At 41.6% G+C, this 17,047-nt stretch overlaps 1 protein-coding gene across 2 annotated transcripts in view; it reads right to left on the bottom strand.

Moving 5' to 3' along the window:
* The window catches only part of BRF1 (BRF1 RNA polymerase III transcription initiation factor subunit), a 169,632-nt gene that overhangs the window by 150,704 nt on the left and 1,881 nt on the right, over positions 1-17,047 (bottom strand). The window contains exons 1-2 of one of the 2 annotated variants that reach the window (XM_018082429.3): positions 12,311-12,326; positions 8,763-8,843 (exon numbers count right to left, since the gene is read on the bottom strand). The gene's annotated coding sequence lies outside the window, so the exon portion shown is untranslated. Of the gene's footprint in view, positions 1-8,762; positions 8,844-12,310; positions 12,327-17,047 lie in introns of those variants that run through there. The other variant, XM_008934781.4, reaches the window with a different exon arrangement.

A 17,047-nucleotide genomic window follows, 5' to 3' on the forward strand; every position in this document is an offset into this window, starting at 1 on the left:
AGCTGATGAACTTCTAACAAAGAAAACTGGAGATGATGAAACACAGGGTCTCATTAGCCATCTAAGAAAGAAGAGATTCTCCATGTGCTGAAGGAGAAGCTGAAGTACCAGAAGGATCCGGGCTTCCTCAGAGGCCTCTGAATCAAACTCCATGGGTCCCCAAGAGCAATACAGAAACAGGCAAGGAAATAAAATCTTCTGGTTTTATCCAAATTCTTGGAGTAACTTATGCTGGTTAAAAAGTGGGTTTTCTGCCTCTGAGGTTTTTTAGTTTGTTTTCCTTAAATAAGTGTTTTGCCTGTCTCTTCAGGTCTTTGCTGATTAGTGCAGTTGCCTGCAAACCTTGGAAGCTGAAGCTCTGAGAAAGGTGAGTAAGGCACTGAGACACCTGAAGGTTCAGCCACCAAGGGCTCCAGCATGAGCTGTGGGTTGTGCTGCTGTGAGTTACCAGAGCCTGCATCGAAATAGGAAAGCCCACACCTACTGACACCCAAACAAGCCTCAGAAGCACAGCGGTCCAGCAAGCTGGAACTCAGACACAGCAGCCTCGTAACACCAGGAAAGTTCCCTGTTGAACTGTTACGAGATAAGTAACAGCAATCACGCATGTGAACAGGCAAATAGGATGGGAAAACAACATTCCTTTAAAAATCCTTTGATGAAGAGGTTAAGGCACCAGAAGTTTAGCATTGCAAGTCACTACTTTTCTGTTTTCCTGGCTCTGGAGCATGTTCTGATCAGAGAGAAAAAGCAATGAAAGTCAAGAGACACTTATTCAAGAAACAAATGAGTGTGTGTTATGGCTAGGACACATGCATGTTTTAGCAGATGCTGGAGAGGGTGGATCTACAAGTCAGGAGAAAGGAAAGCTGTGAGTGGCCTCAGTGGGAAGAAGCTTGAACTTGTTAACATCCAAAAGGACTGAGCAGTTGGATGCAGTTCCTAGTTCAGTTTTGGCCACGTTAAGTCTGTGTCAACAAGGAGATCCACAAATGCAAAGGGATCCAGCAGACACCAAAGCCTACGATTCATCACCCTTATCTTCAGAGATGAGTGGCTGAGCTTAGTCAATATAGACTTCCTTTCAGTGAGTGAAGAGAAACAGACGCTTCAGAGAATGAGTCATTTGACTTCCTTTCGGATTAAATTAATCACACCCTAAATCTGTCTGTCTCTATGCAGAGACTCTGAAAGGAGCTGAGAATGAAGAGCTCACATAGACATCTAAATTTTGCCACCCTAGCTCCAGCCATGGCATGGCACTAGATGGAAAAGGTACGTTGAGAATGAAGAAGTTTGTCAAAGGAAAAGGTTGCACTTGAAACAAACAACAATCACCAAACAAAACAAACAACAATCACCAAACAAAACCAACAAGAACAAAAATCCCACGACCCAACAAAACAAAACACACCCACACACAAAAAACATGTAGTATAATCCCAAATGAAAAGGAGAAAATGCTCCTTATCTTCCTTCAAGGAGAGATGGGGAAAGTTAACACATGAAATGTGAAGAAGATGAGGGAAATGGATGAGACAGAAGGCATTAATGATAAAAGAGGACTCATAAGGGACAAGGCAGTCGGCACATCAGAGAGGGTAAAACTGAAGCAATGGTCTGAGTAGAAGAGGAAGTCTTTCAATGCTTTATTAAGTAAAATTTAGGAGGATATGAGACAAAAGCAGAAAAGGAGAACTTTAAGCAATGATGAGTTCAAGCAATGATTATTTTAAAAGACAACAAGAGAAAACTCAATATGGTGCTACTGAAGGTAGAAATGAGAGGATTAGAATTAGTTTCTATCCCAACAGAAAGGAAAGCAAGAAGGACAAGAAAATGGGAGAGACACTAGACTAGAAGACTCATTACTGAAATCAAAGCCAGGGACAAGAATTGATACAGGAGGAAGAGTTAAAGAAAAGACTGTATTCAACAAAGGAAACAATCTGGAAGACTTCACTTCAAAGCCTAGGCACAGTTGCAAAACTACAGATTCACTGGGGAGTAGCAGATACATGGTGGAACAGCTCACATGGCTGGAGTCATGAGATGGATGGTTACAGGCTCCACAAGAAGGACAGACAGGGAAGGTGACAGGGACTCATTCTACACAAAGGAACAGCCTGAATGTGTGAAGCTCTGCTGAAAAACAAGTGACAGGCCAATAAAGAGTTAATGGGTCCATATGAGAGGCAAGGCCAAAGGAAACACTGTCATGAGCAGCTGCCACAGACCATTTGATCTTGAAGATGAGGCCTCCTTTAGACAGCAGGTTCTCATGGTGAACCACCCCAGCTTCTGCTGTAAGGGAACCATAGCAGGGCACAGGCGATCCAGTGGACTTCCAGGGCATGTCAGGAACAGGTCAAGCAGAAGCACTGTTATATACCTACCGCCCCTAGAAAGGAAGAAGTGGAGAGTGTAAAGTCTGATGGCAGGCTTGGTTGCAGCAACCCAGAGATGAGCAAGATCTTGAGGTGTCACTTCAGAGTTGGACTCAATGATCCTTGTGGGTCCCTTCCAATTTAGAATATTCTGTGATTCTGTGAGCGTGAGGAAGATGGGTGGCATAATTACAACCCTGGATTTCAAAGGGAAGGCTTCAGTTTGCTCAGAGAAGAGGTAAGCAAGACCCCTTGAGGTACTGTTGTGAAGGCCAAAGAGGCCAGAAGTACAGTCTCCCCAAAGCACAAGGACACTCCATATCAATGTGCAGGATGTTGAGTAGACAGGGTACCTGGCAGCTTGTCTTTACAGCAGTTCATGAGTCTCCTTGGTGTTCTGTTGCAGTGTTTGTTTTCAGGTCTTTATGTGAGTTTGGAGGAAATGAAGCATTATCTGTGGCAGTGAAAAACTGAACAAGGGCTCACTTAAGAAAAATCTCCACACACAAGTTAATTGGACTGGATGGGATGCATCTGAGGATGCCAAGGGGGCTGTGAAAAAGAGCCACCTTTGCCATCTCTAAAAAGTTGCAGGAATCAGTAGTTCTCTCTGACTCGAAGGCAGCAAGCATCAGCAAGCATCTTCCAGAGGGAGAAAAGTAAGACTCTAGGGGCAAGTCAACCTCCCCTCAGTTTCTTGGAAAGCTATGGAAAAAGTCTACCTGGAAACCATTTCCAGACACACAAAAGGCAAGAAGGTTACCAGGAACTGCATTTGTACTGGCAGTTCAATGAGGGCAGATCGTGCCCACCTGCAATAACAACCAGAATGCAGTCAAGGTAAACCGTAACCACAGCTCTTCCCTCCTTCCATCTCGTCATTATCCCTGGTAGCCAAATTGAGGAGATCTAGACTAGACAGGTGAACTGCAACTTGGGTGAAAAACCAGCGTGGTTCCAAGGGTAGTGGTCAGGACTTTCACCCTCAGACTTACAAGTGAGATTGATACTGGGGTCAATACTGTTCAATGCCTTCATTAAAAACACGAACAATGGGCCAGGAGATTCCCTTTGCCAGCCTGCAGATGACATCCCATCAGGACAGTGGTCAGTACACTGATGTGCAGAGCTGCTAGTCAGAGGAATCTGAAGATGCTGCAGAAATGAGCTGACAGAAGCCTTGTGAACAAGACAAACGCAATTTCTCTGCACCTGGGACAGAAGAACTGCAGGGCAACAATACAGGCTGGGGACTGTTTGGCTAAGAAGTAGGTTTGCAGAAAAGGATCTAGATTCCTCATGGACAAAAAGATGAACATGATACAGCAGCACCCAATCACAGTGTTGAAGGTCAACTTCATCCCGGAGCCACATTATTAAGACTGCAACCAGCAGGTCAAGATAAGTGATTATTATCCCCTGTTCAGCACTTGAGACTATATTTAGAGTACCTTGTCCAGTTCAGGACTCCTCTGCACAAGACAGGGCACTGACATACTGGAGCAAATCCAGCAGAGAGTCACTAACATGATTAGGAGACTGGAGCACATTGTGTGAGGTGACAAATGAATTTGCTTAGTCTTAAGACAAGAAAGCTGAGGAAGGAGCCTCATTGGTGTCTCCAGCTATGCAGTGGAAGGTTATAAAGATGGAGCCAGAATCATCAGAGATGCACAGCAAAAGGACAAGAGTCACATTTCATCAAAGTAAGTTCTGACTCGACAGGAGGGAAAAATTCTTCACAGTGAGGGTGGTCAACCATTAGAGAACAGGTTGTCCAGGGCAACTGTATCATATCCTTCCTTGGGGATCACCAGAGCTCAGCTGCACTAGGCCCTGAGCAGCTTAATGCAACTTCAAAGCCACCACTTTGTGGACCTCCAGAGGTCTCTTCCAATTTCAATTATTTTAGGATTGTACTATCCTCTCCTCCCTTGTTGGTTTAGTTTTGTTAAACAGCGTTTTCTGTTCCTCCCTTCTGGATACTTCTGTTCTTCACGCATTTAATATATTGTCCCAGTCTAATTCATGATGTGTAGTTCTGGGAGGAAGTAGGGCCCTCCACAATCACTTGTAATAAACCAGCTATGAAATTAGTGATGACGACACAGGTTAAAGAATTAAGCAAATAGTTTAAATGTAAACAGTCAAAAATGCATTACAGAACATCTTCAGAAATGTCTTCCCATTTAGCATTAAAATACTGTTAGCTATGTTTTGGTATTTAAGAGGACTGAGGGAAAACACACATTCATTTCATGAAATAATTAAAAACACAGCACAACAGTTCAGAAATTGGATTAAGCTAGATGCAGCTGCAATCTTCAAACTTAGTTTAAACCAAATTTGAATATCTGCAACTGAAGCTTTCAAGTTATAATCATGCCATTGACCTTCCTTCTCCTCTCCCTTTTCTTTTTGGTCACTGAGGACTATTGAAAGTATCAGAGCTCCAAGTCAAGAACAACTCCCTTGTAACGACGACTCTGACACGGATACAGTGAGAGCAGATTGCCTGCAAGGAAACAAGAATAAACTGGCTATTTAGAGAGATTATGTAATGCAGCACAGAGCTGTAAAATGAGATTTAAAGAGACAGCACTTTGCCCTTCAGCCCAGTAGGTAACCATAAGAATTAACCAGTACTGTAGGAATTTGAAGAGGCCCAGACACAGAGGAAGAAGTCTTGTCAAAGGGTCTCCCCTCTGAGCTAGTATTTTATTGATAATTCTTCTTTCTCAAAAAAACCAGCGATATTTAGCTATTTTTTTTCAAATCCTCTAAAACAAAGTTGAAGCTGAAAAATTTCATGGGTGTGCAGGGTTTTACTACAAAAATGAACTCTATGTGCACAGATACAAAGCATTTTGTGGACCTGAGCTTGTTGAACTCATGGAGCTTCATACACTCAATTAGCATAGTACAGCACACTGAAAATCAAACTGATTATGAACAAATACAACAGTATTAAGTCTTTCCTGCATAAATATTTTAGCAAGTGTAAACAAGACTCCCATTTTTGTAAGCAGCCAATTCCCAAGCAAACACACACAAACATCAGCTGGTTCAGCAAAGAAAGGGAGGAACTATGAACTGCCATGCCCCACCGCATTATAAATAGTGAGGAAACGTACAGCAAAGGCACATGCGATAAAGGAGACTAGTTATGTATAAAAGACACTCTCACACAAACCTGGAAACTAAAAAAACCTTCAGGATTTGCTCACGGCTCTGTTTACAGCACACACATATATATATATATATATATACACACATATATATAAAACCACCAATGCACAAAATGATGTTTTAGAAGAGTCCAGAACTGTTGAGCAGTTGTTGGGAGATTTTACTTCTGCATTTCTTCACTTTAGAATGCAGGAAAAAAAAATAAATAAAGTTATTACCTTAGGTAGTCTAATGAAAAACTGTTTTTCATCTAATTCTAAACATCCTTTCACTAAAAGCCTCAAAAAACAGCAGCATCATACACTCAGCCAACCCCAGCTGCTTCACTGGTAATTAAATAAGAGACAGTGAGCCCATATCACCTCCCTTTCACCTCCCCGGAAAACACAGACATTACAGTAAGGAAGAATTCGGCCCAAACTAGATGGGAAAGGAGTGGGGGGATGGAGGGCTAGCAGGGGGAGGTGGTTGTTTTTTAAAAACCAGCCAGTCCCTGCTCTGTTGCTGGACTCTTCCCCCACCACATCAAGCCTGCAGGTTGCTGGCAGGCAGAGCAGGCGCAGAGCGAGACCCGCCAGCGCTCTCAGACCACACACACGCTCTCAGCTGCTCTCGAATGCTCTGGGGATGACTTCCATCCGCCAACCACCCCTGCTTCCCAGAGCCTGGCTCTTCCCTTTGGCCATGGCCTGCATGGAGCAGCATACAGGAGAAAACCTACAGGAGAAAACCGTGTGCTCACACCCCTGGAAGGCAGCGGCAGCCTTGACGCAGGAGCCGTGAGCGAGTGGCAGGAACTGAAGGTGCTCTCTGTGCTGCACCAGCATCCCAACAGGAGCTAATTTCAGCAGTGCTTCTGCAGCTCAGTTAACTCTGGAAATGCCAACATTGTGGCACCCGCAAATAAATAAATTTTTTCTGATCTGCCATCATAGCCATCCAAGGATAACTGCTCATTTTTAGTACAGTCAGCTATCAGCGCACTTCAGTTTCAATGAAGAACTCCATACCTTTCCTCTAAGATACATACAGTAAGTTCATTTACCTTGCTACACTTTGAAGTCTAACCACAATGGATATTAACATAATTTCATCCCCCCCCCCAAAAAAAAAAAACAACATGATTATGGGCACACAGTGACAGGGTGAGATTTTCTAAGCTCACTGCCATAGCTCAATTTGCAATTAAAAGCTATGTAAAGCTAAAAGTGTGATTAAAAGCAGCACACAACCAGCTCATTATACAGCAGCAGAAAGAAAAGCCTTTCAAACACCAATTGCTCTACCTGAAATATCAGTTGCTGTTGTCATGCCTGGGACTAAGCAAGAACATCACTTAGCTCACTGAAAAGAACTTTCCCAGAGACAGATTGGCAGCATGACAAATGTAGGTTGACTACAGAAATCAAAGACCAAATACTTGCTCCTTATATAAAGGATAGGCACAAAAAAAAAAAAAAAAAAGAAAGAGAAGAAAACCTGCAAAGAGCCTCAGAGAGGTATAAGTGAAAAGAGAAATTATTTTCCTGTTTCAAAACTGTTTGGGAGATAAGTTCATTTAAAGCAAGTATAATTTCTTGTATATGATGCTGATATACTTCAGCCAAGTCAGAATCACTGTGTGTGATCAGGGAGGCCCCACACACAAAAGCTGTGGGGAAGGAAGATGCTCAGACATATTCCCCAGCAAACACTCATCCAGGAAAGGAGCTGTGTTTAGATTCCAGAAAAACGCCTACACTGTCTTTACTTGTGATTACCTTTCAGCATAACCAAAAGGGCTTTTGAAGGATTCAAACACTCTGAGAAGCATGAAGACAGATTTTCTTCCATCAGCATTTTACTCTTCTACAATTAAAGACAACTGGGCAGTCCTTATCCACAAAAAGCCAACTTATTTTTAAAATGCCTGTGCAAAATCACAGTTTTGATTAAAGTGCCTAAATTGAAAGCCAAACTTCGCTAACTGTAAAAGGTATTTTAGTGGTTTTATTCCACTACTTATATAGGTCACACATTATACAGGCATTTTTAAAACTCATGAGATAGTAACTTCGGGCCTGACACTGAAACTAGCTCACCTAAAGTGCAGGCTTTACTCTGCCAAACAAACAGGGCTCAATAGTCTTCACTACAAACAGCTGAATAAAACATTCTGTATATAAAACAATCTGTATCTAAATCAGCTGAATAAAGCTGAGTAAAGCAATCTGACTAGAAATTCAATAACAAAGATCAATCTTAACCTGTCTATGCCTATGGAGATATAATATCAATCTTATTTTTTATACCTGTGCAAGCATAACAGCAGTTAAGATTCTCTGTGTTTGAGCTGCAAGTGTGAGACTAATTTAGGAAAATATCTTTTTCTAAAATATCCCCCCCAAATGAGTACCTTATCAGTAAAACCCATCTACATCCCTGGTTAATTACCTGTCAGCTTCTGAGACTTTGCTATGACAGTCCATCAGCTGTCATCTCCAAGAGACATGAGACAGGAGTATTAATTAGCCAAAAAATGACAACTCCTGTCCCTTGATATGAGTAACAGCAATTGAAACTGGAAGACCGTTCTGCTTCTGGAATAAAAGCTGGTTTTATTAGCTCTCTTTAAAGAGTGTAGATTATGTAGATCTCAATTAAAACGTAAAGCATGTAATGAGAATATTTATTTAAATATCGTCTGTGCACTGAAACCTTTTTTCCATTTTTCCCCTCTCTGTTCAACAATCACATATTAAGCACCTGATTATTATGAAGTGTGCATAAATATATGCATTATCTCACAGTTGTACTGCTTAAAACCAAAAACATTGGAAGAATTATACTTAAAAAAAAAATGTGTAAAGCATTTCAAGAACCCCGAAAACTGACAAAATAAAAGGCCACAACAGGTTTAACAGACAATAAGAAGGTGCAATGGGCATGTCAACCTTGAAAAAGACCTTTTAAACTGTGGTAGTATTGTCAGGTGCCATTACCCTTTGTCAGCCAGCTACCTGACCTCATCAATCAGGTGGAGCAGCCAAATGAGAGCACGATGTAAAATCAGCACCAGGCAGACTTGTCCACTGAACGAGAGGCCTGCCAAGGTTTTAAGGTCACTTTCAAAACTAAAAATTAATTGTAATCAATCATATTAACAAGAAAAAAGGTAATATCAATAAGACTAAAACTTGCTAGTACCATTCTGCAGAGTTTGTGCACGTGACTCCTTTCCCAGATTGGCATGGAATCCTCCTCCCAAAGTCGGTGTTTTGCCTGCACCTATTAGGGGAAAAAAAACAAACACCAGACATGTCAAAGGCAACAACTTAATTAAAATAAAACTTATTGTGCCACTATATGCAGTATCTGTATAATCTACAACATGTCAAATTACATTAAGGAAGGCTTAAAGGACTTAAGACCTCAAGCACCAATGCTGTGCAAATTATTTCTTCCTTGGGATACTGTAAGAACCACATGGCTCCGTAAGTCCTCCCAATCTCAGCTCCAAAGGAAGTACAAAAATCTCTCGATGCCTATTTTAGGTAGAATAAGAAAATCAACACTGTAAAATATTTCTCAAAGTAAATGGTGAAAAACTACTTAGTTAATATATTTTGTCTGAAGAATATTCAGTGTAGAGTTTTAATAGCTAATTACTGGCACTACAGAACATAAAACCTGTTTAGCATTCAACAACAACTGTGTTGGCTACTGCAGAAATAGCACTTACTCTAAAATAACTTCAGTTTGTCATTAGGCACACAGAGCAACACTTAGGCTACAAAAACTGCAAGTCTGGAACTGCTACTTTTACACCCTGAAAGGTTGGAGACTAAAAGATGTCTGAGTTGTAAATTAGCATAAACTAGAGGCTGGTTTATGCATCCGTGCCAATGCTGAGCAGCCTGAATGCAGAGTCTGCTGGGAGTCAATGGAACTACTCATGCAAACCAATCTTGCAGAACATGGAATTAAACTACCCAGGACAGAAATAGTCTCCACTAAAGCAGGAAAGTTTTTTAAAAAACAATCAGGCTACTTCAAGCAGGATATTCGAACCTATCAGCTTAACAGCAAGTGTGACCAAAAAGCTAAATTGCACAGGACAGAAAACAAGCAATTTGTTAGTAATTGGACTTCTACTTAATTCAAGTAGTCTGCTCTTCAGGATAGAGAAAAAAGTCATCTTGTTGCCTATGATGCCTACAGCTTTTCCTCAACTTCTTGTAGCTGTTTTATCCTCTTACACCAGCTCTTCAGAATAAACTAGGAAGGCTTTTTGACAGACACATAGAGAGGAATGAACTGGCGTTTGACAACGGTTCAGGACATTTCTCCTACCCACCTGAATAAGATACTTTTTAGCTCTGGTCTCCTCTCAGTTACACTTAATGTACGTCTATATTGAGGAAAGAAAAACCAGAACAGAAAAGCTAACATTCCTCAAGAATTACTGTCTATCAGCCTTCAAAGCTTATTTTTCCATACAACCTTTAAATTAGGTTTCCACATGAGAAACTAACTTCACTTTCACTTCATTAACAGATCCTTTCAACAAACAATAACTTTCACCCAAATGCCCCACAGATAAGTACTTCAGTTCAACACCCTAATTAGAAGCGTAAAACATTCAACAGTGACCTCCTCACTGGGTACAGAGGTAACTCTCCCAACTCTGTATTTGACTGTTACAGACAGCAACATCTCCTTGGCATTCTCTACAGGTACAGCTTCCTATTTCCACAAAAACTTGAAAACAGATTGATGAGGCAAAACAGAGAGAGGTTACCAAACCACCACAGCACACACATTTCTGGTGTACATTTAGTAAGAATGGTTCGCCTGGAAAAAAAAAACCATCAATGGTGGCAATAGTTTTATGTTCATTTTCTTCAGAAATTCTGCCTCCCACTCTCCCTGTTTTTGTTCTTTTAAGGTTTGCTTTACCACAGGCTTCCTCACTAGTCTGATTTGGAGCAGGAGAGCACACACTCGAGCATCAGTACAGCACTCTGACTGCAGGAGAAGAGCAGGAGCAAACAGGGCAGGCTGGAGGCAGCGCTTGTTTCAAAGGCACCATTGCTCCCTGTTCTGCACGAGAGCTCCACTTTCCAATCCCCTCTATCTTTGAAGACACCACAATACTGGACTGCTTTGGACTGTCGCAGGCAAAACAGCTCTTTTACAGGTTTCCCTGTTACTACTAAAAAGCTTGCACAAAAACAATCCTATGGTGGTGATAAACAATACTAATAACTAAATGATTTAGCTTACTCAGAAGCTAAACTCCACGAAGAATACAAACTGAAATTAAGCTGAGACTTCAGCAATTTTGTTTTTTAAGATTCTTTTTCATTAGACATCAAGCTATACCATCAGACATAAAAGGCATTTCTTTCCAAGCAATAGAGACTGCAGCAGATACCAGCAGAGCTATCTGAAAGACATATTCTGCTATCAGAATTCATGTGGCCATTTCTCAGTGAGTTAACTGGAAAGATTGAACATCTCTAATTAGCAGTTGGCTTTGAAAACTGACAGAAAACTAGCCTGTTGAGCACTTAAACTCTCAGAACTGCAAACTAATGTTGCCATTAGTTAACTATGTAGTCTCACCATCAACTTTAATCTTACAAGCAGAATGCAAATCAAACTCATTAACATAACTGTTCAGTTGGGTAATAAAAAGATAAACTCTTTAAAAAATAAAACTGAAATTATCAAATTCATTTAAAGACAAAAATCCCTACAAAGCTAGTAATTTAAAAAGTACAAAGAAAAGGAACAGCAATCATTAGGCACAACCAAATTAACATCCCAGATTAACTGCAATTTTTACATTTCTTGACCTTTTCCATTTTTCCCTCTACAGCTTCAAAAGCGAATTTAACAGGCTTTTGGGTTTTCACATTCAGCTTTCAAGACATATAAAAATATGGCCGAGAAGTACTTGGTGTCTTCAAGTACTGCCTGCCAAATCGTCAACATTAATGCTAACATTTCCCTAAGCCAACCCAAATACCCTCCTTTGTGAGGTACATTGTCATCTACTGAGGTACATTGTCACCTACTGATTATTTTTAGAAACTCAACTCAGATTTGTAGCTTTGCATAACTGAAGCCTCCACTTCTCTTCTAGTTAGCTTTGGACATTTACATGAAATTCTAGACAACAGAAGGTGTGGAGAGATGTGTTAGGCAGCTCATAAGTACAGCTACTCCATTTTTTTGTGGTCCTCTCAGTGGGCTACAGCGCCCCAACAACAACAGAAGAAGGGAATTGAAGATGCAGATCATATACCTGGGAACTTGATGATACTTGGTCAAAGCCTAAACAGGTCCAGACCCAGCCCACAACCCCCATTACATAAGAGCTGAACTACTTGGCAGTGTTGGGTTAACAGTGGGATTTGATAATCTTAAAGGTTCCTGACTTAAAAGGTTCTATGATTCCACAGGGACTGTCCCTCCATCAGCCAAGAGCAGCCATCCTCAAGCTGCTCCTCACAGCACAGGCACCTTGGCCATTTCTGTTTTGCTCCACCAACTCCCTAAAAAAGGAAGTCACAGCACTTTGCTTCTCTACAAAAATGCTCCTCAAGCTGTAAAAGGTGCAAGCAAAGCTTGAAGTCTGTGGTAACCTTTAACAGCAACAAGAAGACAACACATAACAGGAAGAGCACTTATCACATCCCTCCATACAGCAGAGGCAAAGAGCAGCCACTCAGACAACTGCAGCTTACAGGGCACTTTTCTGTCAGGTAGTGACATGAGGAGTTTCAGATTCAACACCTGGAGAAGAAAGAGATACAGTCCCAGCATTATGGATTTTGTTTCCTCTACATAAATGAGCAAGTGAAGACAGGGAATGAAGCAGCCTGCCACCTGAACTGAAGAGTCTCTGCTACCTGATAGGACCAATCCTACCAAAATCCTTCCCCATAAAACTGAATCCAAAAACCACCAGTTTCTTCATCGGTACAAGGCAGGGGGAAAACTTCCATTTCAAATCCATGTTATTTACAGACCCAGCATAAAGTCTCGGTCTGGTAAAGAAGGCAGACTGGATCACAATGGTTTCATAATGAGGGAAGACTAGATAATCTAATATAAAAAAATCAAAGAGCTTCCTACTTAAGTTAGACCATAAAAATCAAAAGGAGAGTAACTAAATGTCCCATTATAATTCATATAATATATAATGGCAAAATGATGTGATTAAAGATTTCTGAATGCACAAAACCACGGAAGTTTGTAACTGAAATAATTTTTTTCTCAACCATTTTTACAGGGAAGTTAACAGGTCTGCAGGCACTGCCACATAAGCTTACACAGACAAACTAAATCTGCTCCATCACAGCTTGTTTTCAAGGGCTTATTTTCCTAACTAACAACTGAAGAGATAAATATACTGTTGTGTCCACCACATCCCAGTTTAGGGCTGCACAAGTCTATGAAACCAGTCTGGGTCCAAGTTACGTGCTCAACTGCACTGCCACAGCTGACAGCAGAACCCTCTGCGGCACTTCGGCAAGCAGTTGTTGCCATCCCAAGGACAGTAAGGAAAGACTCAATGCCAGAAAAACCCTCATATTAACTCTGGTACACGACTGCCACCTGGAGGATTTGGGGACAAAAGCCAGATTGATTCAGTTCATCTCACTATAACAGCAGATAATTATTTTAGATGCAAGTTCCCCTCTTCCTTGCCAACACAGCATGATTATGAATTAGTTTTGCAATGAGAGAACCTAGCACAGAGTAAAACAGGCAAATACTCTTCTAGATATCTTTCAAAAAGTCTGCAAATCCAGCACATCTATACTTCCTTTTTCTGCATTGCAAATTACTCTGCATAACTCAAAATTAACCATGAATTAGTGTCATCTCTAGAAATCTGGGCCACAAATAGGAGGAATTTTGCTGGTATTAATTTTAATTTTCCCTTTTCAGTACCCAGCATTTTCATTTCAAGTTCAGCATCTGTATTACTGGCAGAACCCACTCCAGGACTTCTGGAGGCTGCACTGTAATGCACATTTAATGTCAGGACTTGGTCTATCAATACATTTTACACCAAAACCAATTAACAACTACCAATCAAAAACATAACCCTTACTCCTTCCACTTTTGTAGTATTAAAAAATACAAAAGAATCCTTTATTGTAGATAACAACTGAGTAGACAAAAGCACAGAATCTGAGTTCATCCTCTTCCCCAACTGTCTCACAAGCACCCCCTGTGACAGTAACTGTCCATCTAACAAGGTTCTAGAGGACAAAAAGGCATAGAAGATGAATGACTAGTAAGCTAAGCTCAAATTTTATGCAAGCTTTTTCCTCCCTGTATTTAGTCCTCCTCTTCTTTCCGGTTTGCTGACCATAACTTTCCCTTTCCACAAACCCCAAAAGACTGAAATACTCAGATCAAGGCAAACTCCCATCAAGTTCTGCCCTCGAGGTCAATGCAGCTCGAGCGCCTCGATGAAAAAGCATGAAGGAGTTTTTACAGATAAAATAGTACATAAAATATTTCAGTAAATTTCCACAGGCACATGCGAAACACAGCTTTACTAAATAAAAAGGTGCATTAAACATGTCAAGGGACGCTGCAAACTAAGAGTACACATTCAGCATTTATGGCAGTGCAAATGGGCCACTGCAATAAGTTGCTTATAATTTACTTGCAACAAAAACTATTTGAAGCAGCCTACTCCTGCACTAAAAATTTTAACAAATGCTTTAAGTTTACAAGTTCCCTTTCTCCCTAGCTGCAAAAGCAATCAGATAATTTCCCACAAGCAACAGTCTTCCCATCAGCCTCAAATTAGTGTACTGCAAACTCATGTAGACTTGCAGATGGAGAGCCTTAATGCATGTTTGCTGTACAAGAGCCATAAGCTCTACATCATCCTGACTTGGTGCTGCAGTTTCAGTGCTGCCTGCAGTCTTCCATTTTTATGACCATGTCTGTGTATTTGTCACTGCCCTAAAACCTCCAGGCTTAGTCACTAAGTAACAGTAACTTAAAAGACTTTAATGCACACAGGTTATTGTAAATCTCGAATAATAAATGCCTGCCTAGCATTTAAAGAAAAAATATGCACATTTAATTTAGTTTATAACATATTTTTAAATCAAAAGCCATCAAAACAAATAGAAATTCGGAGCAAACAACCAGCAAACAGTAAACCTGTTTCAAGACAGGAAAACAGCACACGCAGCAGCCCTGCACGCCTCTGCTATCTCTGCCAGTTTCAGACAAACCTGAGAGGGGGACAGCAGTCTCAAAACTACAAAGTTTCTGCTGGTTTTGTAAAAACAGGCAGCTGGATGGGCAAGATGCATGCAAAGTTAAAACTAGACAAAAGCTTCTGAAAAATAATTTGAATTTAAATTTTCACTAGAGATGCGACTCTGAACTCTGCAGCAGGACAGGCCAAGCGGAGGGCACTGAGCACCTCCCTGGGTTCAGGGATGGGTTGAGGCCAGGCAGGATGTCAGCCTGCATGTGGGGGTCAGGGACAGGCCCAGCAAGGGGAACAAGGTCAAATAAAGCCCTGGGATGGCCCAGGAGGGCCACAGGGATGGGCTGAGGCCAGGCAGGACATGGGCCTGGCTCTACAGGGCCCAAGGCTGTGGGGAGCTGGAGAACAGCACTGCTGCACAGTCCCTGGGGTAGGGACTGACATCCCTGGAGTTCAAGATGGGGCCCAGGGCCACGGGCAGCACTGGGGGAACCCCAGGAAGAAGCTGGTCAGGGACAGCAAGGGCCAGCAGTGCCTGGTTTATGCCCAAGATACTTATCAGATGCTGTTTTTCTCAACTTACTACCAAGCATTTAAAGGCAATTTCTGGAACAAAAGAAGCTGAGCTTCCCCAGACACAGTATGTGTCAGGATCACAAGCTCAGTATTCCTTGCAGTGCCTTTTCTTTGTCTTGCATTTCTCAGCTACATCTTCCAGTTTGCTGCTGCACTGCTGGCACATCAACCTTTTCAGGTGAGACTGTTTTCTTATCCTTTGATCAGTGTCAGAAGTCCCAGACTTCACCTTTCTCAGCTTCTTTAAACAAAAATCTGAAGAGAGATCTGGACTGTCAGGGTTTGCTCTGTGCTCAGCTTTCTTCCTTGCACTCTCTTCAGCTTCTTATTTGGTTTTTCTCCTGTCCGCTACAAGGAAAATACTTATGAAAACAGTTTCTCCCAACAACTACCACAAGACAGGGGACTCCCACCTAGACACAGTGAAAAAGTGATCAGAGAACTCCACACCTTCAGACACTCGACTCATAGCCTGCCTTTCTAAAAAAGCAGCTGCCAGCAAATCAATGCAAACTGGCAAAGAGCTCCGTGGAACTCCATCTTCCAGGATGCAATTACAGTATAATGGAGAGAGGGAAAAGTAGCTCCCTCTTAGACTCTGTATTGCTGTGCTTCCTGCTGGGATGTGTTCAAATGTTATGACTGACAGGCATCTGTTAAGAACTTGGGTATGAAGAAAAATAAAAAGCAAAGCACATTCATTCCAATTAGTAGAATGAGGAATTTTAATTCAAATGCTCTCCAAATTTGGTGAGAAGTCACAGAGAACAACTTCTTTTGGCTAGTTTGAGATGGTCTGAACTGGCTGTCAATTATGAAGTGAATATCTATTGTTCAAAATTAGACTCAGCTAAGAAAAGCACACGCCTCAAACACTTTGTGTGCAATTAACAAAGTTCCTTGGAGCTCAAATGTGCATGACAACCCTTCTCCACTGGTATCTGACTTATCCAGGGTCGAACCAGGCAAGTCCAGAAAGCCAATTTCAAGGCAGGTCCTTTATAAGCTCCAAGACAGTAACACAGCTAGGGCTAAGTGTGAGGCTGTACTCTTATCTGACTGTGATGACTCCCAATTAAGAATTAGAACTAGACTAGCACAGAGGCTACCAAAGCTTTCACGAGGTTGTGCTTTGTGAGGACTTTCCTCTCAAAAGGTCAACAGGACAATACACAGCTGCCCCCTCTAGAACATGAAGAGGTCATTGCGTGGGTAGTGAAAGAACTTACCAGCTCACAACCCAGCAAGTGACAGGTACCTCACAAGAAGAGCTGACTTGCCACCCCTTGAGACAGACAGCATTAAAAGGAATGGTGGGATCAGGCTAACCTGCAACCATATTTTACACTGCCATCAAGACCACGACAATGAAGAGCATTGATGGTGTTATGCTGAGACAGCCAGGTCATGCCCATTTCCAAAATGTGTCTCATCATAATGATCTCTCGTCTCTCTCCGTCTCTGTCTCTCTCTGTCTCTCTCTGTTACTGTCTCCCTCTGTCTCTCTCTCTCTGTCCTACTCTCTCTCCTCTCTCTCTTCTCTCTCTCTCTTCTCTCTCTCTTCTCTCTCTCTTTTCTCTCTCTCCCTCTCCTCACTCTCTCTCTTCTCTCTCTCTTTTCTCTCTCTCCCTCTCCTCACTCTCTCTCTTCTCTCTCT

The sequence above is a fragment of the Manacus vitellinus genome, unplaced genomic scaffold, assembly GCF_001715985.3.
Source record: "Manacus vitellinus isolate BGI_N305 unplaced genomic scaffold, ASM171598v3 scaffold_6_pilon, whole genome shotgun sequence".
Classification (NCBI taxonomy): Eukaryota; Metazoa; Chordata; class Aves; order Passeriformes; family Pipridae; genus Manacus; species Manacus vitellinus.